Below are 26,280 nucleotides of genomic sequence, written 5' to 3'. Positions count from 1 at the left end.
AGTCTGACTCAGAGCCTACAGCCTGAACCTCATAATATTTTACAGTTACTTTGTAGGAGCTGCTGCCTCCTTTGCTGACTAGTTGTGTGGTCCAGCTAGTCTACTTCTGCAAAGGGAGTGAAATCTGGGGGTGGGGCGGGAACTGCCAAGGAGGCAGAGGGGAGACTGAGCTTCATGCTGTGTGAGGGCAGGAGGAAGGATGGGAAGAAGGAGCGGGGTGGCAAGGACAGTGCATTTTCTAAGAGCATGGCATTCTGCTTGCTGCTTTGGTGTAAAAAGATGACATAGGTCCACAAAGAGTCTGTGGCCTAGAAGTGACACAAAAGTCACCCTCAGATGATTATGCTGTACAATTTGCATGTTGAAAAGTGCTCCAGATGTTCAGTACGGGAGACCAGCATGTGGCGGATGAAATCAGAGTGCTGGTCGTCGACAAGGAGGAGGTCTACTTGGGGCTTATAGACAGGACAGGCTACCAGTAAATAAAGATAGTTGAAAGGGCTTTCTAGGCGCTATGGTTCTGAGGCCTGAGTGTTTCCTTTTTGCAATGCCTATTAAAGTAGATTTATTAAATAATATAGTTTTCATTTATAATTAAAGACAATAAAACTGTCTATTAAAGCTCCCGATCATCACCCATCAGGCAACGTTTATTCAACAAACAAATATTTAGCACCTGTTATATGGATGGTGCTGTGTCTGGTACTTGGAATACATTGACAGTACATTGATAGACAAGATACTGTCCCTTCCTTCAAGAAACTTCCTGAGTTTTCCAGTTGAAACTGAAGAAACTTGACTACATTGGATAGATAAATGTACACCTGTTATTAAGAGTTTTAAAATCTATGAAAAAAGTTATTGAGAGACAGCTATGTGCCAGGCATGCCCTAGACACTTTGCAAATACTTGGTTTTATTTGTTTATGTCTCCCCTTGCCCTTCGCTCAAATGCAACCTCCGGTTTGGTTCTTTGCTGTATTTCCAGTGTCTGCAATGACACCTGCCACTTAACCAACACGTGCTCAACAAATACTAGTTAAGGAATTAACTCTAGCCTCTCATCTACCCTGCAAGGTCATTGTGATTACTTTTCTTTTACTGATGAGGAAACTAAGACTCAGAGAGACTGAATAAGTTGTTCAACACTCAGTGACAGGGCAGGGACATAAATCTCAGATCTGTCTGACTTTATGGCGCCCCCTCCCGTTCTCTTCTTCCACCGCAGACACCTAGGGGGGGACACTCGGTTTGCAGATTCTGAAATAAGGCATGAATATGCAAGAGTGTGTCTGAGCAGGAGACTGGTCAGTGTGCGTGGGCAGAGGGAGAGTGTGGACAGCCTGAAATCCTGGGTGGAGGACCGCAGCTGTACTTGGAAGGCACTGAGTAGTGCATGTTTTCACGTGGTTGGAAGGATTAATCTAGCCAATGTACATAGGGTGGTTTGAATTTTAGAGAGATGGGAGATGACCAGTGTCACTAATTCATCAGTGGCCAAGGTGGTAACCAGTGACTGAATGGAGATGGTGACAATAATAATGGAAAGGAGGGATGATGTGAGAGGAGACCAAGTGCCCCAAGTGAGGGAGATTAGATCAAGTTACAGAATTGATTTGCAGCAACAAGGGCGTGAGGCAGTGGTTTCCTCCTCCTTCCTAGAGTGATCTCCGGGTGGGTAGCAGTCTCAGTCTCAGGACCACAGCTTTAAACCACTCACCTTCTCGGCAGAGCCTTCGGCTGGTCATTTCCTTACTAAATATTTATGGAGCACTCAGCATTACTATATGCTCACAGCATCAACACCAGCGTTTTTTTTGGCCCTTTGGGCAGAGGAAGGGAGGGAGGAAGAGCGGGAGAGAGGCATTGATGTGCGAAAGATACATTGATTGGTTGCCTCTCGCACGCCCCCAGCTGGGGACCTGGCCCACAACCCAGGCATGTGCCCTGACTGGGAATCCAACCACAACCTTTCTGTCTGCAGGTTGGCACTCAATTCACTGAGCTACAGCAGCCAGGGCTCAAGCTTTCTTCGTATCACCCAAACTCATTGGTGATAAGATGACTGCCAGCTCTTCTTAAGCCTCCATGATCCTAGGACTTTGCAGGAGTGGGAATGAGTCAGAGCCTCCATCAGTTTTGGCAGTGACCTTTGATCCCCTTCCAGCTTAACATTCTTGCAGGAATTAAATCTTTGCCTGGGACAATTGAGATCATGTTTCCTTTGGAGAGAGAGAAAAAAAAAGACAATCTTCACCTCTCCCTGGACACAGATCTTCATTTGCCTGATCACCTGCAAAGCAGATGAGCCTCTGAGACACCCTTTCATGTTCACTTAGGGGGGAAAAATTAGCAGCAAGAGATCCACTAGCATCTCCTACAGGCAGTCCCCAAGCCTTCTGGAGCCAATTCTTTTACTCCATCCTCTGCACACAGCAGCATCTGCCTTGGGACCTTGTCCTAATTGAGTCTAACTTTTGCTGTTATCATTTGTTAATTTTAGCCCTGAGAGAGAAGAAGGACGGAGGGAGGAAGAGAAGGGGCTCTGCCTAGAGATGAGCAATCGGAGAAAGGGTGTGGGCCTGAGGGTCAGAGGTCAGAACAGAACAACCTATTCACCTGGATGGTTCTACATGCAATGAAAAATAATAAAAATGAGTCTTTCTCAAGCACTTATTATGCACTAGACACTATTCTAAATGCTTCATCTAGATGAACAGATCTAATTACCACAACAACTCTCCAAGTCTGGTGTTCTTATTAGTTCTCATTTAAAAATAAAAACAATGGAGGCACTGAAAGGTTAAGTATTTGCTCAAGGTCACACACGAAATTGAAGGAAGACCAAGATTTGGGCCTCAGCCTTCCTGCGGCTGACCGCTGTGCTGCACCACATCTCCCTCGGCCGACCCCGTTGCTGTGCTCAGAGTGCTGCATCTCCAAACTCAAGTCCAAGGGCTCCTGCTGAGAAACCACCACACCTGGCCTTGGTGATCTAGTTACCTGCAGGGAGGGCCTGGAGGAGCATCGGGTAGGGATGGTCTCTGAACACAGAGCTTGGCCTGGCTGCAGAGGGAGATGTGGAGGTGAGGGAAGCAGCCTGGGGGGACATTTGGCCTAATGGGGAAATGGGATGTGCCAAGGACTGAGGTGAGAAAGGCCAGTTAATAACTGCCATTAGAAGCAGTGGCCTGAAACCCTAGCAAAGCAGGGGAGAGCCTGCCCCTTTGGCCTTTGCCAACTTCCTCAGCTTCAGGGTGAATACTGATGGGAAAAATAATGAGGAAAAAACCCCACATCTCTCACATTACGGCTTCTTGTCATTTCAACCCTGCTCGCAAAGACCTATTCCCCCCACCCCGCCCCCCATCGCTGGACTAAAACTGCTTCCAAGTGCCAGATTCCAACCCTTCTGCTCCAAGAGCACAGGGTTGCGTGTTCAAACGTCCCAGAGGCAGGCAGGCAGGCAAAGAAACACAGTGAGCAGCTCAGTCTGCCTTCACCTGAAGAGCATACATTGTGCCTAAAGGCTTTCAGGATAAAAACACAGCTGAACAGGCAAAATCCCTGCGGGTTTACCACTGGAAGGCTCTTAGTTCCCAAGGAGCAGGAGTGATGGGTGTGAACCCGAATGTCCCCTTCCCTGTGAATTGCTTTGCAGTAAGGACACAGCACAAGTGTTTCATGCCCCAGCAGAGGCATGGATGGACTCCAGAGCCAGGTGACGTGATTTTGAATCCCAGATCTACTGTTTATTGCCTCTGGGCTTTGGACAATTATATGCCTTCTCCTGGTCAGTTTTTTATCTGTAAGATGGGGAGAATGATTGGATCTACTTTGTGAGAGCTGCTGTAGGAATTACATGGGTTGTATGTAAAGTGCTTAGAACAGTGTCTGGCATGTACTTAGTGCCATATAAGTCTTAGCAATTATTATTTCTATAATACACATTTTACAAGCCCTGGATACTGTGGACACATAATGACAATCTACAGTTCTGAATACAGTCTGACAGTGAGAAGTAATCAAGAGCTGTATTTGTGGCAATATCTCTAAACTCCTGGCTTCCTTGGATTCTCTTATGTGTCCACTTATGATTTTATAATTAATAATAATTAGTAATACTATTAGCATTATTTATTATATAATACAATATAATAATAATAAAGTAATTAGAAGTGATAATAGTAAAGATTACAAATACAGAGAGTTTTCAGTGAGTTGAACACCATACTAAATGTTTTATATATATATTATCTCAATCTTCACATTAATCCTGTGTGACAAGAGCTATTATCTCCATTTTACAGATGAAGTTACTGAGGTTAGGGAAGTTAAATAATTTGCTCAGTCAATATTTAAAAAGAACAAAAATGTACTGTCTAGACAATAGAATCCTATGCCAATATCAATGAATCTTATAGACAGAAAATTATATTTCTTGTAAAGATTTCATTTCTTTATTTTTAGAGACAGGGGAAGAGAGGGAAAAGAGAGGGAAAGAAGCATCAATGTGTGTGGTAGCCTCTCCCACACCCCCAACTGGGGACCTGCCCTGCAACCCAGGCATGTGCCCTGACTAGGAATTGAACCAGCGACCCTTTGGTTCACAGGCTGGCACTGAATTCACTGAGCCACACCAGCCATGGCAACTGCTCTTTAAAAGAAAACTCCTCTAGTATTTGTTCTCAGGGCTATGGAGAGGCTTCTTGGAGCAAAAGGAAGCAGAGAAACTTAAGGCTGAAAATACTAATGTAAACTTCTGCATAGCACTTGTCATGTTATTAAGCATATTCTGGTTGCCCCAGATCCTACCTGAAACGAGGCATTGTGTAACTAAATAAATAGCGATGTGACATTCTTTTTCTTGCACAGCGCTCCCAGCAGAACTGTGACATGGGCACCATAAGTCCCCTTTCACAAACGGAGGAAGGACAAGAGCAGTCAGGTAACCTGCCCAAGTGCAGTGCCCCCGAAACTCACACCCACATCTGATGCAGCTCCTGTAGCCTCTTCCCCTACACGGTGCTGCCAACGAGAGTTCAAGGGGAAGCAGTTCTCAGACGTCTCGAGGGAAGTGAGATTGTGTGCATATGAGAAAAATTTGTGCACAAAGCATATGGGACACGCGACTGAATAGAGGCCGAATTGGGAGAGGCGGCTGCACGGCTCAGCCCCGCCGGCGCCCAGCACTACTCAGGCTCAGTGCTGGTGCACGCCCTCCTCTACTGCCGCAGAGTGTTGCTTCTCTGTCCTTTTCTCGGGTTGCTTGTGTGTTTCAGCACGAGTTTGACTGAGGCTGGGGGATCTATGCCTTGCAACTCTTCTCTCCGACATCCTCATCGCGTTAATTTGTTGAGCTGCCTAATTACCTAAATACTTCTGGCCAATAAACAGGATGGGGACGTTGGGGCTGGTGTATCTATCACCCTCCTCCTCCCTGAGCAGCGCCATCTCCATCTCAATTCCAAAGGCCTAGCAGCTTCCATCGGAGTGTGGCAGCTCCATTTCCCTCGAATATTAATAATTATGACATTAGAAGGGTGATCTGTTGCAATTCAGCCTTTCTATTTGCAGGCTCGCAGCTGCATATCAATGGCATGATTAGGCAAATGAACTCAGATTGGCACTGTTGTGAAATATTTACATGGCCAGAATGCATATGCTTCAATCTCATTGTTCCCATTATTAAGCCATTTTATAATCTCATAACATTTAGACTCACACTTTGCATTTCTAATTAACTTAAGGAGTGACTTCGCTGGGAATTAATTGCAACTTGTGCATTCTTATACACACAGACTCACTGAGAAACAAACTCTGGTTGGCAATCATGCAATTCATCCCCAAGATGGGATCCAGGCTGACTCCTGTTCTCAACCACCCTCTCCGTCAGCTGGGAAAAGCAGCTGGGACATGGGCTTGCATGGAAATTTGGTGTGAATTACATGCAGCAGCCGTGTGAGGACAAGAGTCCCTTTCCCTTTGGAGGGACTGGTTTCCTTTGCCATGGAGTTTGATGGAGACAGTTGTTCCCAGTGTTTTGGGTTTTGTGCATCAATCACTTCTATAAAATAACAACATTTGTAAATAATAAAGATTTGGGGTGTCTAAATCACTGTTATATCGTGCTATTACATTGCCTTTATTTGGATCACCTTCAGTAGGAAGAACATGCTATACCTCTCATACTTTACAGTTGGTTAGTCAGCATTTGAAAGTCTAATCATAAGTCCATACCCCTGAAGTGGTCACTACAGGCACCTTAATGATCTTACCTCCTATTAACACCAGGTTGGTTGACATGCACAACTGGTGTCAGAAATGATTTTTTTTCTGGTGAAATAAGTGGTGTTGAAGATGTGTGGCTTGCTTAGAAACGGGTCAGGTGCTCTTGTTCATGGATGAACAGGAGTATTCATGAAGCACGCCCAGCGGCCTGCTCTCTCGGACACTGCCTGAGCCCAGCACTCAGTCTGGTCATATTTTAGGAAGTTTATACAGAGTCTTGTTGTGTGGCTCCAGTTAAGGGAATATAGTCAGTAATATTGTAATAACTATGTATGGTGTCAGATTTATTTATTGGGGTGATCACTTTGTAAGTTATATACCTGAAACTAATGGTATTGTATGTGAACTGTAATTTAAAATTAGTTAATTCTCTAATTTCTTCAAAGAGTCTTTACTGGATGTTCTCAGCATCCTGCACATGGCTGGAGGAGCCAGGGTGAGGCTCTGTGCCCACTGCCCACAGGGAAGACCCCAGCTGGCAGGCCCCACCGCATCTGTGGAGCCCTCATTTCTTCCTGGGTTGCTCATCAGGGACACCCTGGAAGAACCAGCTGCCCAGCACGGCCACACAGGAGGAGAAGACAGAACACTCCCTGCAAGTCCATTCGTGGTCCTCGTGGCTGTCCACACCGCTCATCAGCTTCTGGAAAGCTGCTTCATCTGGCCTTTCTCCAAGAAGCTGGTCAGCTCCCGGATCAACAGCTCCTTTAGCTCCAACTTATCGAGCTTGAACTTGTCACCTTCTTTGTTCGAGTCCTTCTGGGAGATGGACACTGTCACAACCAGGGCCTTCTCTGGGGGGCATGCCATGGTGTCAGTCAGGTCAGTCCAAGAGAGAGGAAGTGCTGAGGAAAGAGGGTTGGGGACAGGAAGAATGGGGAAAGCCCAGTACTCTGAGCTACCTATACCCTGGCCAGGCCCTGCCCATGGCAGGGATGGGGGACAGCAGGAGGCGGCCCTCCTGCCAGGGCCAGCACAGTGGAAGCCAGGGCCACCTTCACCAACCCAGCCTGGAAGTACAAATCTCTGTCCTGGGGAGAGCCCTAGTGGACACAGGCAGGGGCTTCCATGGGGTGGGCATGCCCCAATGCACACAGCTCAGTCTGAGTTTTAGGGAGCCAGAGGAAGAGGCCATCTGTTGCTTGGGTTTGGGGACAGAAGCAAGTGGTCTCACCGAGCAGCTAGGAAAGGGAGACCAGGTGTGGTGGGCGATGGGCAGGAAATTGCCCTGGAAATGTGACTGCTTATGAACTAAGGGAGGGGACTCCAGGCTCAGTGCTTGGGACAGCGCACACTGCCCTTCTCCCCTACCCAAAGGCCTCTGCCACGCTGAGTGAGGTCCAGGGCAGGAGCTGGAGGTCTGGAGAAAAATTAATTAAAAAAAAAAAAAAGGTGATCTGAATCTGCTGTGAGTGAGCCTTGCTTGCAAGATGCTGTTGGAATGAGTGGCTTTCAGCCAGGGATGATTTTGCTCCTCCCTCTTACCCAAGGGTGTGTGTGGGGTGGGGTGGGGTGTGGGGTGGGGGGAGTGCTACTAGCTCCAGTGGGTAGAAGCCAGAGATGCTGCTGAACATCCTAAAACACACAGGGCAGTCCCCTTCCCCCCAAAAGGATGGCCTGTGCCTGAGAATCAATCATGCTGCAGAACCCTGGGAAAGGAGAGTGCTTCAGCTTCTGTGAGCTCGCAGGGCTGCGGTGTGGGTGCTTTTAGCTCTAACTGCGAATGCTTGCACGTGTGGCAGAATTTAGTCTGTGCCTCTCTTTCACTGAAGTATGCAACCTGATGGCAAAGTTGGAGGGAAAAAAACTTAGATCCTTATTCTATCTCAACTATTGGAGATGACCCGCATCTATGAAAAAGAACCTAATAATTGTGCAGAACCAAGGTGTCCTAGGTCAGTTTGAAACAACAGTGTAGATTCTCGGTTTTTTATTTTGGAAACTTTAAATTTTGTTAATTCCTAAATTTAAGAAGAAACAACTACCATTTATTATCACCATCATATAATAATAGAATAAAAAGAGTTAATATCAAAAACATACAATGAAGAACAATCTAAATGAAATATATTTAGCTTTAAAAAAACAACTCATTTCGCCCCCTCAACTCTTTGCAGTGGGATTTGTTCCAGGTTCCCCTAAAAATGTGTCCAATTTAGAAGCAAATGTGCTCTTTCTCTCTAAAAATTTTAAAAAAAATCTTCACCCAAGGTTATTTTTTCATTGCTTTTAGAGAGAGGAAGGGAGAGATTAGAGAGAGAGAGGAAAAACATTGATTGGTTGCCTTTTCATTCACTCCCCAACCAGGGATCAAACCAGCAACCTGGGTATGTGCCCTGACCAGGGAATCAAACTCAGGACCTTTGGGTCTACGAGAGGATGCTCCAACCAACTGAGCCACACTGGCCAGGGTGTTCCTTCTTTCTTTAAAGGGATTCTTGGATCCAAGTACCAGCCTAGAAAGGGGAGCATCTTTCCCAGAGAAGGTGGAGAAAACCTCCAGGCAGCCAGGCCACTGGGACAACTTTCATGGTCCTATCTTCCCAGTGCTGGGAAATCACAAACAGTAAAAACTTCTCCACTGGTGAGGGGGTGGGGAAGGTAGCACCACTCCCATTTTACAGAGGAGAAGCTAGGCTTTAGTGACTTGCCCGAAGTCATATGGCTAACATGTGTTGTCCAGGATCTGAATCCTGATCTCCCTGCTACTAATACCTCAGATGTGAGACCTCTCTGCCATTATGTAGCTAAAGGACTTTGGACAAATTTCACTTAGTGTCTGATGGATCATAGAATGGAATATTCTTTGTTTTTTTAAATTTTTATTGTTTTTCTATTACAGTTGTCCCACTTTTCCCCCCTATTAACCCCCCCACCCCCCGGGATTGAATATTCTTTAATGGATCCTCTAATTAGTAGATTCCCAAACAAGCATAACAGATTAATGAAACTTTTGAAAGGTAATGACATACCTTAATTTTTCCAAGGAGAAATAGTGTTTAAAAAACTCTGACACTATTAATACCATTTCAGGAAGGAAAAGATATTTTAATACTAGGAAAATAGGAAATAATTTATTCCCTCATTCATTCAATAAGTATTTGTCAATTGCCTATTATGCACATCAGGGCACATCAGAGAAGGAAAACTCTGATTCCAAAAAACCTCCGCTGCCTTGCGGCATACCTCTTCAGGGGAAAGGCTAAGGGAGTAAACCCCGACAGAAAATCCAGAGCCGGAGTCCCTAAGGCGGTTTGACGTTGTAGTCAACACCGGCAACTCCTGCGGCGCACCTGAAGCCAAGCTGTATTGACTCCGTCTTTCCCTTGGACCCTTCAGCTGCGAAGAGAGGGGGGGTCTGCTGCATGGGCAACAGCAGACCCTCCATATCACCCTGCCCAGGCTCTGTAGCTTCAGCTCCACTGGAGAGGACACTCCAGCGTCATCGCAAGATGTCGATTCAACACGGGAGGAGACAGATACCGTGTCACTCCCGAGTCAGACTGCACAGCCATTCTTGGCGGTGCAGATAGACTCTTACGAAGCTACACCATCGTCTCTCGAGACGGACGGCTGCCGACGACGACGACGACGACGACGATTATGTACAAGTACTCCTCTGGGTATTGATGAAAAAACAGAACAAGAAAATAGAAGTCCTTGCCCTCTTGGAACTTACATTCCAATAACATAATCTCAGAATAAAAGAGCTCTTGTAAGTGAAATAAATTGAACTCTATAAGACTCGTTACTGTGGCCTTACTCTTCTTTTTATGACCAGTAACCTCATCATGTGTTCTAACTGGTCTACAGACCAGATCGGGGAACTCAGAATCGGACACAGATATCTGTCTGCTCCCGGGGAGAGAGAGAGCGCTGGAGCTTCCTCAGACGGAAGGAAATTAGATCAAAATTGAGACGCAGTCAGAACTCTCCCAGGGCCTGGGGTTCGCAGCTCCGGTGGGAAAGGGGCGTGCACTGTGCCCACAGGGAGCGTGAGCCCGGTTTCTGTGAGCGCAACACCTCTGGTACTTACGTTTGACAGGCAGGTCGGGTGACATTTTGCACATCACTTTCCTTTGCCTGCTCCTTCTGCACCCTCACTGAGGCCCCTGGGAAGCATGCTGAGCAGCCTTCCGTGCTCAGTGCGCCGGGGCTCCTTAGCAGCCCCGGAGCCCAAGTTCATCCCACACTCAGGGAAACCGAGTCCCCGGAAGAGGTCACCTGGAGAAGAAGAAATGGCTTTAGGAGCCATCTTATGCCCTCTGCTTGCCATCCATGGGTCTACTCGTGAGACAAGTCAGAGTCATCTCTGTTCCGAACGGAGAAGGCCGGAGCACGTTCTCCAGGCCACTGTCACAGCAACTGGCTTGTTTCTTCCTCCTGTTTGGGTTACACCTCTTCAAAGTCACCCTCCCTCTCTGCCTGCAGCCGTGAGTCGGCAGTTCAGGGACACAGGTTTGCACAGCTGACCATCTCACTTGCCGAGCTGTTCGGCAGGCTTAGAAATGGAGGTAAAACGATTCCAACACTGAAAAATTATCCCGGGAGGCCCAGGAAGAGCTAGGAGCACGGCAGGAGCAGCAGACCTGAAGGTCTGAGGCTGGGAGGCTGTTCGGTGACCCCCGCAGGGCCGCGGAAGTCCCGGCTGTGGAAACGCGAAGGCCGGCCCCTGCCGTAGCCCGGCAGCCGGAACGCGCACCTCCGTCTGCGGTCCAGCGAGAGGAGCCTGGCCGGCTGCGGGCTTGGCCGGACCATCTCCTCGGCCTCCAAGCAAGGCCGCACGTGCCCCGTTCCCGGTGGCTGCCATTAGGGGGCGCTCCTCTCCCTCTCCAAACGCTCAGTTCGCCTCCCGCGGGAGCCTTCCCCGGTGGAAGTCTCACCTGGTTAACTCCCCTTGCGTTTTCTTCACCACCTGTGGGATTCGTTCTCAGCCACTCGTGCTATTGCCGTGAAGCCGGGGGCCTGGGTGACGGTACAATACCAGGGCCTTTTGGTTTGGCATGGAGAAGTGCCAAGTAAATTTTTGAGGGAGTTGCTTTTTTTTTTTAAATTCCTTACACTAAGGTGAAAGACAAATTTGTGGCCCCTGAGCCCACAACCCCTGAGAACAAAATGAGGAATCCTAAAACCATGGTTGGGATGGAAGCAATGCCCTTGGAATTAATGGTCCGACACGCATAATCTCCAATGTGTACAATCAAGAAGTAATCTTTTCAATGTGTAGAATTTTACAGTTATTTTTATATTGAGATATAATTTATATACAACACTATATTCATTTCAGGTGTATTCCATAATGATTTGATACTTGTATATATTGTGAAATGGCCACCACAATAAGCCTAATTAACATACATCACCTTACATAGTTGTATTTTTTTTTCTTACGATAAGAACTTTTAAGACCTACTCTCTTAGCAGCTTTCAAATCCACAATACAGTAGTATTAACTATAGTCATCGTGCTGAAGAGGCGGTCTTTTCTACACAGCATTTATTAGGCTATTTAATATATTTGTCCATATATGTGACTGGCTTAGTTTCTGCTGTCAATAAGTATTGGATTAATTAGTTAATGAATGAATGAATACAATATATGTCTCTATCCAACATTGCTCAGGTCCTAGTTGGAATTTTATGTTTAATTCAGGGTAGGCACCCTTTTAAAGTTCAGAGCTCCATATGGTGAGAGGGCTGATGTGGTGTGTTATGAGGAGCAGGGCAGGTTCCTGGTACATAGGTTTGGAAGAGAATACTCAGAGAAAACAGTAGAGCTTTTCTTTTTTTTTTTTTTTAATGTTTTGGATTTTTTTTTTTAATATTGGAAAGACTTCTCTGTAGCAATGAGCTTTCTTCTATGTGATTACAGAGGTCAGAATAGGAGTTAGTAGTAGAGGTTACCCCAAAATAAATTGAGGTTTCATATGAGAAAGTCATTGAACTATCTCAGATGTTTAGGTGGGAGGCTTAATTTGGGTGGAGGTCAAACCTGATATTCTTTAAGGCCATTTCCTTCTATAAAATTATGCTGCATTTGTGCATGCATGCATGCATATGTATGTGGGTGCATATGTATGTCGGTACACGTGCATGTGCGTATAGCGTGTGGCTCTCCTCGTATACCCAGACATGAGTTTTTGTTTATTTGTTTTTTACTGGGTAAAATGTGGGTAAAACCATCCTCTGAAAGGACACTATTTGAGGGAGTGTGAACATGGTCCAGATGTCAATACCCATCTAAAGATGCATAAGTGTATAATAGCATTGGCTGATTTTTATTAAGCAAGCACTATGTCCCAAACTCACCAACCACTTCCTATGAAGTGTCTCACATAAAGCTTCCAACCATCCCGAAAGGAAGGAGGGACAATTTATTTATATCCCTGTTTTATAGATCAGACTGAGACTGTGAGATCACAGATAATATTCCCAAAGGTACACGGCTAGGTGGAGCTAGGAAGAACATCCAGGTGTGTCTCAGGATTGGCATCATAAACAAGGCTGTGTGATTTGTAGTTAAACTCAGGCACACATTCTAAAGTGAGACTGTGCATGAATTACAGAAACCAGTTTCAAAGAACCGAGCCACACAGCGCCTGCCACTGTCCAGTCACTGCTCATCGGGTGATAGTACCAAGGAAAAGACGGTTCAGCTTATCTTTCAAGTGAGGGTCTTTCCTTCCCTCCTCTGCATGCACTTGCTTCAACCTTAAGAAGCCCAGAGGCCCATAGCCATGTTGGGCCACGCTGGGCCACGCTGGGCCACACTGGGCCACGCTGGGAGATGCTGTTGCTACAACCCATCACAGAATGTAAATAACCTCAGGTTTCTGTAGTTGAGGTAAGTGAAGTGTTCTGTAACTAATTATTTCTTTTTGGTATTTGGGTGTTTTGTTTCCATGTGTACATATGCGTGTGGGCTTTTGTCTTTGTTTTCCTAATGGATGCAGTTGGCACTAGGTAGCTGAGCTCTTTTCAGCAGGCAGAAGCCTCCAGGTGAATGAGGATGGTTAAATGAGAGGAGGTGCTTTCCATACGTTGTCTCAGGCAATCATTTAATGGGCGCAGGAAATTTCTGTGAAATGGGTGAATAGAGTGGGTCTATTTTATCTGCCCCTCAATGAAGTAAAGGCTGCTGGCTTTTAAGACCCACGCAGCAAACAAAAAGCGGTCTTTATCCTCACACACCAAATCTGTGCATCAGTAAAGTGCAGGCCCTGACAGGAATTTCAATTATTTAATCAAAAAGAAAATGAAAGAGGTCTTAAGTGTTGTGATTCGAAGACAGCCTTTTCATAGACCAATCTAGTGTGCGCTCACATCGAATATGAAGCAAAATGGGAAGGAAATTAAGGCAGCTTCGGCTTAAATCATGTGATTGCAAATAGTAAATTAGTTTCTCGATGTTTTCATTTAAGTGTTTAAGTGGAAGGTTTTATTCCTAATGTAGTGTAGTGACACAGAAGAGAACCCTCAGCCAATTCCAGCTTCCCCATCCTCGCTTCAGTGAAGTATGTGCCCTGGGGAGGGAGGGGGAGGAAGAGAGGCTAAGATGGAGAGAGAAGGGGACGCAAAGCCTCAGTCACGTTAGGTCCTTTTGTTTCAAATTGCTACCAAAGTACGCTTTCACAGCAAACTCATTAATCGAGCAGATGAGTAACGTCTGTTGAAAATGTACTAAGCGAAATGCATTTAATTTGGAAGGGAAATCAGGAACTGCATTAGTCAGAGCATATAAATGGCAACATCAGCCATTCGGCTGTTGTTTTGTTTGATGTGGGCTCACTAGATTTATTCTTAAGGGACAAGGGCTAGGTAAGAATGGGCAATGCTGAGCTTGAGAGAAAACCTGCCTCTCAGGCTTTCATAGGGTCCTGGGGGCTTTGCTGGGCTAGCTCTAGAGCCTGCTGTCGGGACGGCCCGGATGTGGCTGCAATCTCTTCAGCAAGTACTAACTGGGTTGGACTGAGTTGACCCGCAAACCGGTGCAACAAGTAGCTGAAGGTCATTTCTTTGCCAAGGAGCGTCCCTTTGTGCTTCCAATCCATTTTGGTTATTTGACTGGGAGCTTACAGGGGTGCATGGCAGGGGTTCAGGCTCTGAGTTCATCAGTGAGTGAACTTTTCAAACCGAGTTAGTCACCGAGGCGCCACCTCTTAGGGGGTTAGACTGGACAGTGCTCCTCCTGTAGCCCACAGTGGGAGGAGAGGAGAGGTAAGTGTGTCTTTAAACTGGCAAGTGCCTTAGTTCTGCTGGGCCCTTGACTCTGCTGGTGCATATTGCAATTTATTCATTCAAGTCCCCCTCCTCCAGGAAATATTCTTTGCCAAGAGATACTTTTTTTCCAATACATTTCTAGAAAGCTTTTCATTTATGTTTCTGTGTTGCTTTCTGTACACTGGCTAGTGAGCATACTCTTTTACTGTTGTTTGACTTTCTTTTTATGGCTGAATGGTATTTTCACTCTTATCTTTTTCTTTTCATTAGGGGCATTTTCAACAAAGAAAAAGAAAGAAACTAGTATAAGGAACTTCCATGTATCAAACACTAAAATTTAACTTTTTGTTATATTTATTTCATCCCCTCACTGAGATTTACTTAAAACAAATCCAGACATCATCACATCTTATCCTAATTACCTAAGAATGTACCTTTTTTGGGGAGAGGGGGTATAAGCCGACTAAATGGTAATGGAAAAAATACAATAAACATGAAATAAAAAAAGAATACACCTTTTATAAAAAAACAAAAGGATGTTTTCTTATATAACCACAACACCATGATCACATCTAACAAAATTAACAATGATTCCTCAATATCATTTAGTACCTCATCTGTATTCAAATTTCCCTGTTTCTCTAAAAGTATTCTTATGGCTGGTATGTCCAAAGCAACATCCCATCAAGGACCTTGCATAACACTTGACGTTGTCATGTCAGTCACCAGCCCTCATGCTGTGCCATCTTCCTCATGGCACTGCCTTATTGAAAGAAGGAAGGAATTGTCCCACAGAATGCTGACCCTCCTGCATCTGTCCGACTGCTTTCACGCATTATAGTTTTAGATCACTTTTCTGTCCTTTGTATTTTCGATAAGTTGAAGCTGGCCTGACCTGGCTGGATTCAGTTAAACATTTGGCAGGAACACAAGCATCGGTGTTGGTGTGTACTTCCTCTAGCATCGCAGTGAGGGCCCGCTTGGTGTCTGGTTGTCTGGCCGCTGGGGATGCTGAGATTAACCACATGGTGGGAGTGACGTGGTGACACTTCCTTGTTTGTGAACAGCAAGTGATCAATAGGGTGATACTTTGTCATTACGCACTACCCAGTTCCTCTCATTCTATGGCCAACCTCACATGAGGGCCAAGGACCCTGTGTTAGACTGTTTCCTATTTCGTGCAGCATCTAGTAGTGCAAGATATGTAGTAACACTAAAAAATATTGGTTGAAGGAATGAATGAGTAAAGGATAGATGCGTGGAGCTTTTAGTAAATACAATGAAAAATTTAGCCTAGTGAGAAATTCTGCACACCTACCTGTGACTGATATACTGTTGGGAGTCATGAAATGTTAACACTTCACTGGATATGGGGTTATTCAGGTTTACTAGCCTCAGCTTTGCCACTAATTTGCTGTGTGACTTTGGACAAATTGCTTACTTTCTCTGGAACTTGTTTATACAACAAGGAATACAGAAAGGAAAAAACTCTAAGGTTCTACCAGCCTTAGCATTCTAGGATTCTAAAAAAGTACAAAGAACTGTATAGACTAGGTAGTTGGAGCCTAAAGATCTTGAACCTACTTGAATCTGGGTTTTGCTTGTGCATCTAGGCTTATGGTGCTTAACAGTTGTCATAGCAACCATCTTCTTCCCAACTGTCATCTGATAACCAGCCACCTCAACTCCTGCCACCTAGGACTTCTGCCCCATTTGATATTCAGTAAGTTAGTCAAGTTTTGAGATCTTACCATGTGCTGGACATTAAACTAGATGCTTGGGATATAATTGGTCCTCCTTATGTAGAGTATACAGTTGACTCTACTGAGGGAGAGAAGTGATTACAGAGGCAGTTGCAATACAGTGAGACACATACTATGATATCAGAAGCATATGGTAGCACAGAAGCAGGGCACCTAACACACCTGGGGCATTAGGGATGGCGTCCAGGGGGTGTGATTTGTGTTTTCATTGAGAATTGTATAGAAATAAGTCAGTGTCGGAGTGAGATGTGGCTAGAGTAATATGTTCCTGGCAGAGACAGTAGCATATACTAAGACTCAGGGATGGGAGAGAATATGGCATATTAAAGAGTTTAGAGCACTGGGAAATGACCAAAGATTTAAGGAAAAAAATGTTTAGCTCACTTTATCTTCTTTTTTTTAAGATTTTATTTATTTGTTTTTGGAGAGAAGAGAAGGGAGAAAGAGAGGGAGAGAAACATCAATGTGTGGTTGCCTCTGTGCACCCCCAACTGGGGACCTGGCCCGCAACCCAGGCATGTGCCCTGACTGGGAATGGAATCCGTAACCCTTTGGTTCACAGGCCGGCGCTCAATCCACTGAGCCACAGCAGCCAGGGCTAAGAAAAATTTTTATCATGATAAAATATACATAAATACTTCCAAAGGATTTTAATCATATTTGCACACTGAGCCATCACTCAGGCCCGGGAAGAAAAGACTGAAATAACAAAACAGGACCTGACAGACTGTGCGCTATAAGATTGCACCATTACCAGGAGGTGTGAAAGTCCTAAAAGCAGAGAGCACATGTGTCTTTATCTTTGAAGCTGTTACCACCATACCTGACATCCACAGAGATGATTGATGAGTATTTGTTGAAGGGATGAATGGTTGTTTATTGGCTGAATGGCTAAATGGACTCATATCTGGAAACACCAGTAATTTACTTTCTGGACTTTCTAGTACCTTTCCTCTAGTTCCTTCATGCATAGACTTGAGATGAAATTTTATAAATTTCACCTTCATTGGCTCCTATGCTCACCCCATTGTGCTCGAAAGTAAAAATAAAGTTTTCTATCTCTCAGAGTGCTTATTAATAAGATCATAACCACATTTCAGAATACAGAATACTAGTCCAGATTCACTTTACTAATGCTAATCTCAGGATCTTGCAAATCCACTATGTTCTATATTTGAAAGATGATTTAAATAAAAATTTATAAAAATTAATAGAACAACACAAACAAAGGAACTAAATAGAACAAAGAGCAGAATAGCAGTCAATAGGGGGGAGGGGAGAGGGAGAGAAGGGGGATAAGTAAGGGAAGGGTTTAGTCAAAGAACCTGTATGAAAGACTCATGGACGTGGACAACGGGGAGGGATATGATTGTGGGAGAGGGGGTGGGTTGGGTGGGGGAGAGAAATTGGGGGAAAAGGGGACAACTGTAATTGAAAAACCAAAAAAAAAAATTAAAAAAAAAATTAATGCAATTCTAGTAGTTTGTTTATTTAAATTATAAGTCAAAATAAAGCTAAATGGAAAGAGCCCAGACTTCGAACCTGTGCATGTTTGGGTTTGAAGACCTCTCTTGCCACATATCAGGTGTGTGGTCTTCTAAATCCCCTCTCTGATCTCCAACAAAGCAGCATTGCAAGAGATGCTTAAGGGTCTGCTTTAAGAAGATGAAGAAACAGAGAGAGAGAGAAAGAGAGAGAGAGAGAGAGAGGAACACAGGTACAAAGGGGAAAAATTACAATAAATAAGTATTTATCAATAATAACCTTAAATGTAAATAGATTAAATGTTCCAATCAAAAGACATAAGGCAGCTGAATGGATAAGAAAACATGACCCACATAGATGCTGGTCTAGAAGAGACCCACCTCAGAACAAAAGATCTACAAAGACTGAAAGTGAAGGGATGGAAAAAAGAATTTCAAGTAATTCCCCTTTCTGGGAATTATATTTACTCTCAGTGTAGATTAAAGAGGATATATTAAAAATATAATGCCTGTCACAAAGTGCTAGATGCTGTTATCCTTATAATAATTAATATGTTTATCTTGCTGTTCAGTTTTTAAAGCTCTTTTGCTTTAAAAGTAGTCACAAACTAGTCCCCACAATAGGTCTCAGAAGTGAATGTTATTATTCCCATTTTGCAGATAGAATAACCAAGGCTCTCAATAGGTAACAGACCTGCTAAAGCAAGAGCGTTGTCCTTCGGTCATTTGCATGAGAATCACTTGCAGCTCTCTAGTATGCCACAGAGAGAAGTGTAAACTGACAATGCCTCTGTGGAGTACGGTTTGGCAAAGACAATCAGATTACAAACTTGATCCAGGAATTCTTTGTCTAAGAATTTCTACAGGCATACTTCCCCATAGGCAAAATAATGCGTATGGTTATTTATTGCATTTATTTATTGCAGTATTGTTTGTAATAGCAAAAGATTGGAAACCTCCTAAATATCTTATCATCAAAGGGGACTAGGTAAATAAATCATAGTACATCCACAGCTGTTAGAATGTGCAACCCCCACCCAAAAGTTATTAAGTAAAAGAAACAAGGTGCAAAAGAATATGTAAAAAAAACAAGGTGCAAAAGAAAAGCCAAGGTGACTTTTTGCATGTCCTTCTGGTCCCAAGATTATGGCCAGAGACGTGTCTAGGTCACCAAGAATAATTTGGAGGTTGCCAAGGACTTGTTTTGAAGTGTTTTCAGGTCTGACCAAGAACTCTGACATTTAGGAAGAGAAGAAAAGAAAAGAAAAAAAGGATATGTATAAATTCTACAAATTTTAAACTTTGTATAAAAAGGAGAAAGGATGTGTATATGTGTGAGGTTATATATATATATATATATATATATATATATATATCACCTGTAAACTTTATTTGTTTATTCATTTACATATATAATCTGTATATGCTTAAAATATCTCTGAAAGGATACCTAAAGGGTGATAGCAGAGTTTGTCTCCACAGGGAGAATGGTGGGAGGGTAGGGGAAGGATAAGAGAGATTTGTCACTCTATAATTTTTATAGTTGTTGACTTCTGAATTATTTAAATATATTACTTATAGAAAAAATGATGCATAGCCTACTTGGAAAAACAAAATATGGCCACACACACACACAAAAAAGATAAAACATATTAGTGTAGTATTTAGCCTATACCAAAAGCTCAGAGAGCGGTACATCTGCTATAATGATGGTACCCATTCCTGTGGGCAGGAATGGGTTTTCTGAAGAAGAAGGGAATGAACTGGATTTTGATTTGGATGGAGATTATCTATGTAGACGAAGAGGTGCTAAGGATGATCCTTCCAGAAAGGAGACAGATTAAAGCAATTTTGAATAATAATTGAATTTTGTAAGGCTAAGACCTCAGAATGCAAGGTGGAGGCTCTGTTTTAGTTTGGTTCTGAAGGTTTTGGAGAGATTCCTCTGAGTTCACCAGTCCATATTACTGCCCTCCCCAAGAAGCTCACATGGTAAATTTTTAAAGGCATGTGGTATTATTGCTACACCATTTTAAGGAGCTTCCTGCCTTTCAGACAATAGAGAGGTATATGGTAATCTGCACTAAATTTATATTATTATTTTAAATTTGGGACCTGCCAAATAATACAGCAGTCAACCATAGAAGTATTTTAATGTCAATTTTTGGAGTACTATATTATGCATTATAAATATTAAAGACAGTAGATGAAATTAAACCATCAGCTTAAAAATGGAGGCAAGACACATACACACAAGAAAAACCCTCCACATGTATACAAATCTTTTACAAGGTTCCTTAAATGCTGCAGAAATAAACTGAATAAATCACAGAGCCCTTGGCTTCCTCATCTCGCATTATTATTTTCTATCCTATAATTGAGCTTGTATCATCATTAAAAAAAAAAGATTTTATTTATTTATTTTTAGAAAGAGGGGAAGGAAGGGAGAAAGAGAGGGAGAGAAACATGAATGTGTGGTTGCCTCTCATATGTCCCCAGATGGGGACCTTGCCCACAACCCAGACATGTGCCCTGACTGGGAATCGAACTGGCTACTCTTTGGTTCACAGGTTGGCACTCAATCCACTGAGCCACACCAGCCAGGGTGAGCCTGTATCATCTTAATGATGAAAATATATTCCTAATCAAGTAAAATTTACAAAGAAGCTCTTGTTTGTTTTTATGTGTTTGGTTTGCATGTTTTTGGTTGAATGTATTTAGAGGTGTGTGTATGTGTGTGTGTGTGTGTGTGTGTGTGTGTGTATTTGAAGCAGATATAAAGCTCATACTTTTTCTGTATTACTTTGTTCCCTGCACTTTTCTACCCTCTCTCTCCAAACTGCCTCCCCAGCCTAAGGTCCTTGGTAGACACTCAATAAATGTTCTTTGCCTATCAGTTTTCCCCACGCCCTGCCAGAAGAAAATGCCCTTGGTGTTGATTTTAAAGTGTTTTCTATCTTAATGTTTTCAAATTCTGGCTGCAGGAAAGTAGGAACATGAATAGTGCAGGCATCCAATCAGAAGATGTCATCTTGCTTAAAATTATCTTTAAGAATTAAATAGATATTCTGCACCTGTACTCCTTAGTATTCATCACCTCCTTCCCAATACATTCCTCCCCCAACCTCACTCTCTCTGTCTGTGGTAGCCCAGGATTCCAGCATTAATCATCTGGGGTTGCTTTATCCAGTTAGTCAGGACACCAGCAACAGCAGCAGCCAATAGCAACAGGAGCAGAGCTATTTAAGTGAGCATTAGCTATGTGCCAAGCACTGAGAAAAATGCTTTACATATATTACCTTTTTACAAATTGAGATATAATTGACATATAACATTATGTATGTTTAAGGTGCATACATTGCCTTAATTACTCCCCAGAACTGTCCTATGAAGTAGGTGCTGTTATTATTCCCACTTACAAGTGAGGACAGTATGACGTGCAGGGGTTAAGTAAAGTTTGCAAGATAATACAGCTAGTACGTAGTGGTGATAGAGCTAGCTCTCTAACCTTGGTATGTTTGAAACCAAGTCCTGTTCTGTTTACCACTGGTAATATGTACCACCGTTATCACCTTTAAGTGATGCTGGTAAGTGTGTTTGTGCACGTGCGTGTGTGTGAGCATTTATATTCCAAAGTTAAACTCTTAGAGCATTCTTTATGGTGTTTTGGATTCTATTTATTGCAGGCCATGGAATAAATTTATAAACACTCTGATAAGAATTGAGGATATTGGCATCTTAAAGCAAGGACTATAGTTCCAAGCTCCATTTTAGATGAGAAATAAGAGGATCTATTATTACTTTACTTTTGTATTTTTCAAAGATAATGTGGTCAGAATGAACAGAGTATGGACTCTGTAGTCAGATCCCAGCCTGAGTGATCTTCAGCTCATGACTCTATCTAAGTGATCATTTATTTCTTTATATGTAAAAAAAAAAGAGTTGTGATATTCCAATAAGAAGGCAGAGCAAAAAATACAATGTATATTATAAATTTTTTAAATTTACTGATTTGAGAGAGAGAGGCAAGGGCAGAGAAAGAGAGAGGAAGGCAGAGAGAGATTTGCTGTTCCAGTTATTTATCCATTTGTTGGTTGATTCTTACGTGCGCCCTGACTGGGGATCAAATCTGCAAACTTGGCATATGGAAACTATGCTCTAACCACCTGAGCTACATGGCGAGAGCTATGTATATTATAAATGCAAGATATCCGCAACACCATCATTTAAATAGTAAAAATGCATTCTTCAAAGACATTTCTTTAAGTGATTAAATAGACATTTTCCCTAATTTCTTAACAGGAATGGTGTGTGTGTGATTAACTTTTTGAAATAACATGTAATATGAAAGTAAAGAGTTGCAGAACTTTTACTAAGGAATAAAAGTTTAATGTCTCTTACAGGTAAATGTCAATTAAACACAACAATGTACTAATGTGGATCCAGTAACTTATAGAGAAGAACTAAACCATAATCAAAATAATGTAGTGAATTTTGATTTGGACATTTTTGGGTTAAAGCAAAATAACTATTTTTTTCTTTATATTTTAATGTTAATATTTATTTATTTTAAAAGATTTTATTTATTTTTAGAGAGAGGGGAAGTGAAGGACAAAGAGAGGGAGAGAAACATTGATGTGATAGAGAAACATCTATCAGTTGCCTCTTGGACTGAACCAGTAACCCAGGTGTATGTCCTGATCAGGAATCAAACAGGAGACCTTTCATTTTGTGGGACAATGACCAACCAGCTGAGCCACACCTGTCAGGGCTTAATATTTACTTTTGAATAGATATTATATTCATATGATTCTTACTCAAAAAGTACAAAAGGGCACATAGGGGAAAACCTCCTTCCACCAAGTACCTAGAACCTCAGTCCCTAAAATCAACTAATGCTGTGAGTTTCTTATGTATCTTTCCACAGGTATGTCGTCGGCAGCCGTCCGTCTCGAGAGACGATGGTGTAGCTTCTTAAGAGTCTATCTGCACCGCCGAGAATGGCTGTGCAGTCCGACTCGGGAGTGACACGGTATCTGTCTCCTCCCGTGTTGAATTGACATCTTGCGATGACGCTGGAGTGTCCTCTCCAGTGGAGCTGAAGCTACAGAGCCTGGGCAGGGTGATATGGAGGGTCTGCTGTTGCCCATGCAGCAGACCCCCCCTCTCTTCGCAGCTGAAGGGTCCAAGGGAAAGACGGAGTTAATACAGCTTGGCTTCAGGTGCGCCGCAGGAGTTGCCGGTGTTGACTACAACGTCAAACCGCCTTAGGGACTCCGGCTCCAGATTTTCTGTCGGGGTTTACTCCCTTAGCCTTTCCCCTGAAGAGGTATGCCGCAAGGCAGCGGAGGTTTTTTGGAGTCAGAGTTTTCCTTCTCTGATGTGCCCTGACTGGAAGATCGAACCAGCGACACTTAGCTCGCAGGCCGACGCTCAATCCACTGAGCCAAACCAGCCAGTCCACAGGTATGTATAGCATATATAATAACATGTCTTTAGTATTATCCTTCTCTCCCCCTTTAAAACAATTGTCAACATTTTTAACTTGGCTTTTTTCTCTTAACAATGCATCTAAGAGCTTCTTTCAATCTGTGTTTGAATATTTTAGCTATGATGTGCAGATCATGTCTATTGGATGAGTTTCAACGTACACTTGTAATTTTGATATACATTACCAAATTGTTCTTTATGGAGGGTGTATAAATTTGCATTGTTTGCATTAACATATGAGAGTGATTCTTTCCCCTGTGCCTTTGCTAACAGAGTGAATTTTAAATTAATTAGATTAAAATTTAATTTAGTAGTTAATGTTGTTTCAATGTAGTTAAACTTTTGTTAGTATTATTTTTAGTATTCTTATTAGCATTTTTAAACTGTTTAACAGTCATTTATATTTTCTCTTCTGTGAACTTTTTTCCTATCCTTTGCCCATTTTTAAATTGTGCTCTTGATCTTTTTCCTTATTGATTTATGGTAACTTTTTATATATAACAGAATATTCCTGTGTCTGGTATATGAGTTCCATATATTTTCTTCCAGTTTGTTGTTTGTCTTCTTTTTCTCTTTGCTTATGGTAGTTTTTGTCATAAAGAATTAAAAAATAATAATATAGTTAATTTCATTAATATTTTTCTTCTGTAGCTTCCAGGTTTTTATGTTATACACAGAATGGCTTTTTCTACCTTAAGTTTACTTAAGAAAATTTCCTTCAATATTTTTTGTTCTGCTTCCTTTTAAGATTAGCTATCATCTTGGTCATTGTAAGACAAATTCAATATTATCCCCTCGGAGTGACAACATTTGTACCTTCCATTATTTATTTATTTATTTATGGTCCACTAACTTTATTGCATTATGAATGAGAGAAGAATAAAAATCAATTTGGCTTCATGAACAGTATTTTCAAACAAAATATAAGTGATCCAGAATTTTAACAAAAACATACAAAACAATTAGTTCCATGCATGAGGTCATTTTGGGAAATGTTTACAAGCTCAACTCTATACCTAAAATTAGAGTTTGAAAGGGTCTCACAATCTCCAAAATCAGAAACATACAGTACATAGTGGTAGCAATTCAAGCCCCTTTATTTTCAAAACTATGTTATTACTGTTTGAAGTAAACTGTGTCATTAGGTGCTAAATTTTAACCCTAATAATAGGTTTGGGTGATTTAGAATGAAGAAAGAATATTTAAAAGGCATTTATATTAGCTTATTGTTTTGTTTTTTTTTCTGATAATATACAGTAGTCCCTCTCTATATCGCAGTTCACTTATCGCGGCCTCACTGTATCACGGGATTTAAAAAAATATTATATTTAATTATTTATCACGGATTTTTTGCTATATCGCGGGATTTTGTGGTACTGTATACGTATGTTGTTAAAATTACATAGCTTTAAGAGTGTAGAATATGTTTAAGAACATAAGTAATGTTTATAAAAGTGTCAGAAAAGGTTAATAAGGAAGTGGGAAAGGTTAATAAGGGACTGGAAACGGTTTATAAGTGTGTGGGAAGGGTTTATAAAGCCTTAAAATATGTATAAATACTAAAATAAATGTAAGGTTCCTACTTCGCGGATTTTCACCTATCGTGGGGTTGGGGGCATCTAGAACGTAATACCCGCGATAGGTGAGGGGATACTATATGGCTACTCTTTGGGGACTTCATAAGAAAAATGGAGAAATACTAAATACCTCTTAGAGGATTAAGAAAGATGATATATGACCTTTCATATTTTAAACCTTTAATTCCCTTAAGGTATTTCTTTCTATCACAAACTTTATGAAGCATGTTTTAAATAGAGATTCCAAAGGCAGTATGGAAAACTTCAAGAGAGAAAAGAAATGAAATTTTTTGACCTTAAAGACTAGCCTAGTCCTGAATGAGCAAACTGGATGGGTTTCATCCTTCTTATATGAAGAACACTGTGATTTAAGTATCCGATCCTTGAATGTGTTCTCATGTGAGTTCACAGCCTACTTTCCAGTGTAAAAGAAGAAGCATTTGCAGGAAGCATTCAGTGACTCCGGTTCTTTCTCTAGACATGTCATCCACTTTTGCAGTGCTTAAAATAAAATACTCAGATAGAAGGTAAGCTGAAACAGACAACAGCAATATAATACAAAGTGTTATGGGTAAAGTGTGTTACTCAGATCCTTCTAAAATACACTTCTTTCTTTATTTTGAAGGCCACAGTATAGGCAACTTGGCTAATGGAACCAGTCTTTCCCTTTGATCATCAATAGGGTTATCTCTTCGGGAAACTAAGTCCCAGCTCAGATGACAGCTTTAGATGAGATTGACATGAAAGAGAGTAGGATTGTTTAATTATTTGCTTTCTGAAAAAAATCTTTTTTTCTCTTTAAATTCATAATTATTCTGCTGAAACCATAAGCAGGAGCTGTATCATGTCTTACAGATTGAGGAGGGGAAGATTCATTTGATCTTTTTTTTTCTTTTTTGCTCAGGGCAGGGTTCAGGGTCTGGTTTGATGTGTCAGCCACAGCCTGTTGCCTTGGGTGACAGATTTTAGTCAAATGAGAATCAAAAATAAGTGTAATGTGAGTGCACTTACTGAATCTCCTGAGGTTGGGAAGATGTGTAGTGAGTAGTCTGGTGTGTGGTAGATGCTCAATAAACACTCACAATAATCTAATATAATGGATGGATGAAGGGCAAGCATTGATAATGTGCAAGGCTGGCTGCGGAAGCTGCTTTCCATTTTCTCTGTGTATGTCTGCCTGCATTGAAGAGGGGTAAAAAGGATTATGACAGTTAACTAGCCATGCTAACTAGCTATCCAGCAGGGAACCACTAGCCCTATGTGGCTACTGAGTACCTGAAATATGGTTAGTCTGAATTGAGATGTGCAGTAAATATAAAATACACACTGGATTTTGGAGATTTAGTATTAAAAAGAATGCAAAAAATCCCATTAATAATATGTTTATTAATTACATGTTAAATAATATTTTTTAACATATTGGGGTTAAATTAACTATATTAATATTTCATCTGTTT

The 26,280-nt window shown here is 42.1% G+C and overlaps 1 pseudogene; it reads right to left on the bottom strand.

Moving 5' to 3' along the window:
• Positions 1-6,795: 6,795 nt before the first annotated feature.
• LOC149997303 (protein S100-A4 pseudogene) lies at positions 6,796-7,100 on the bottom strand (annotated as a pseudogene).
• Positions 7,101-26,280: the final 19,180 nt, after the last annotated feature.

The sequence above is a fragment of the Furipterus horrens genome, unplaced genomic scaffold (assembly GCF_987537825.1).
Source record: "Furipterus horrens unplaced genomic scaffold, mFurHor1.1.pri manual_scaffold_11, whole genome shotgun sequence".
Classification (NCBI taxonomy): Eukaryota; Metazoa; Chordata; class Mammalia; order Chiroptera; family Furipteridae; genus Furipterus; species Furipterus horrens.
This window is presented reverse-complemented; position numbering and strand designations above follow the sequence as displayed.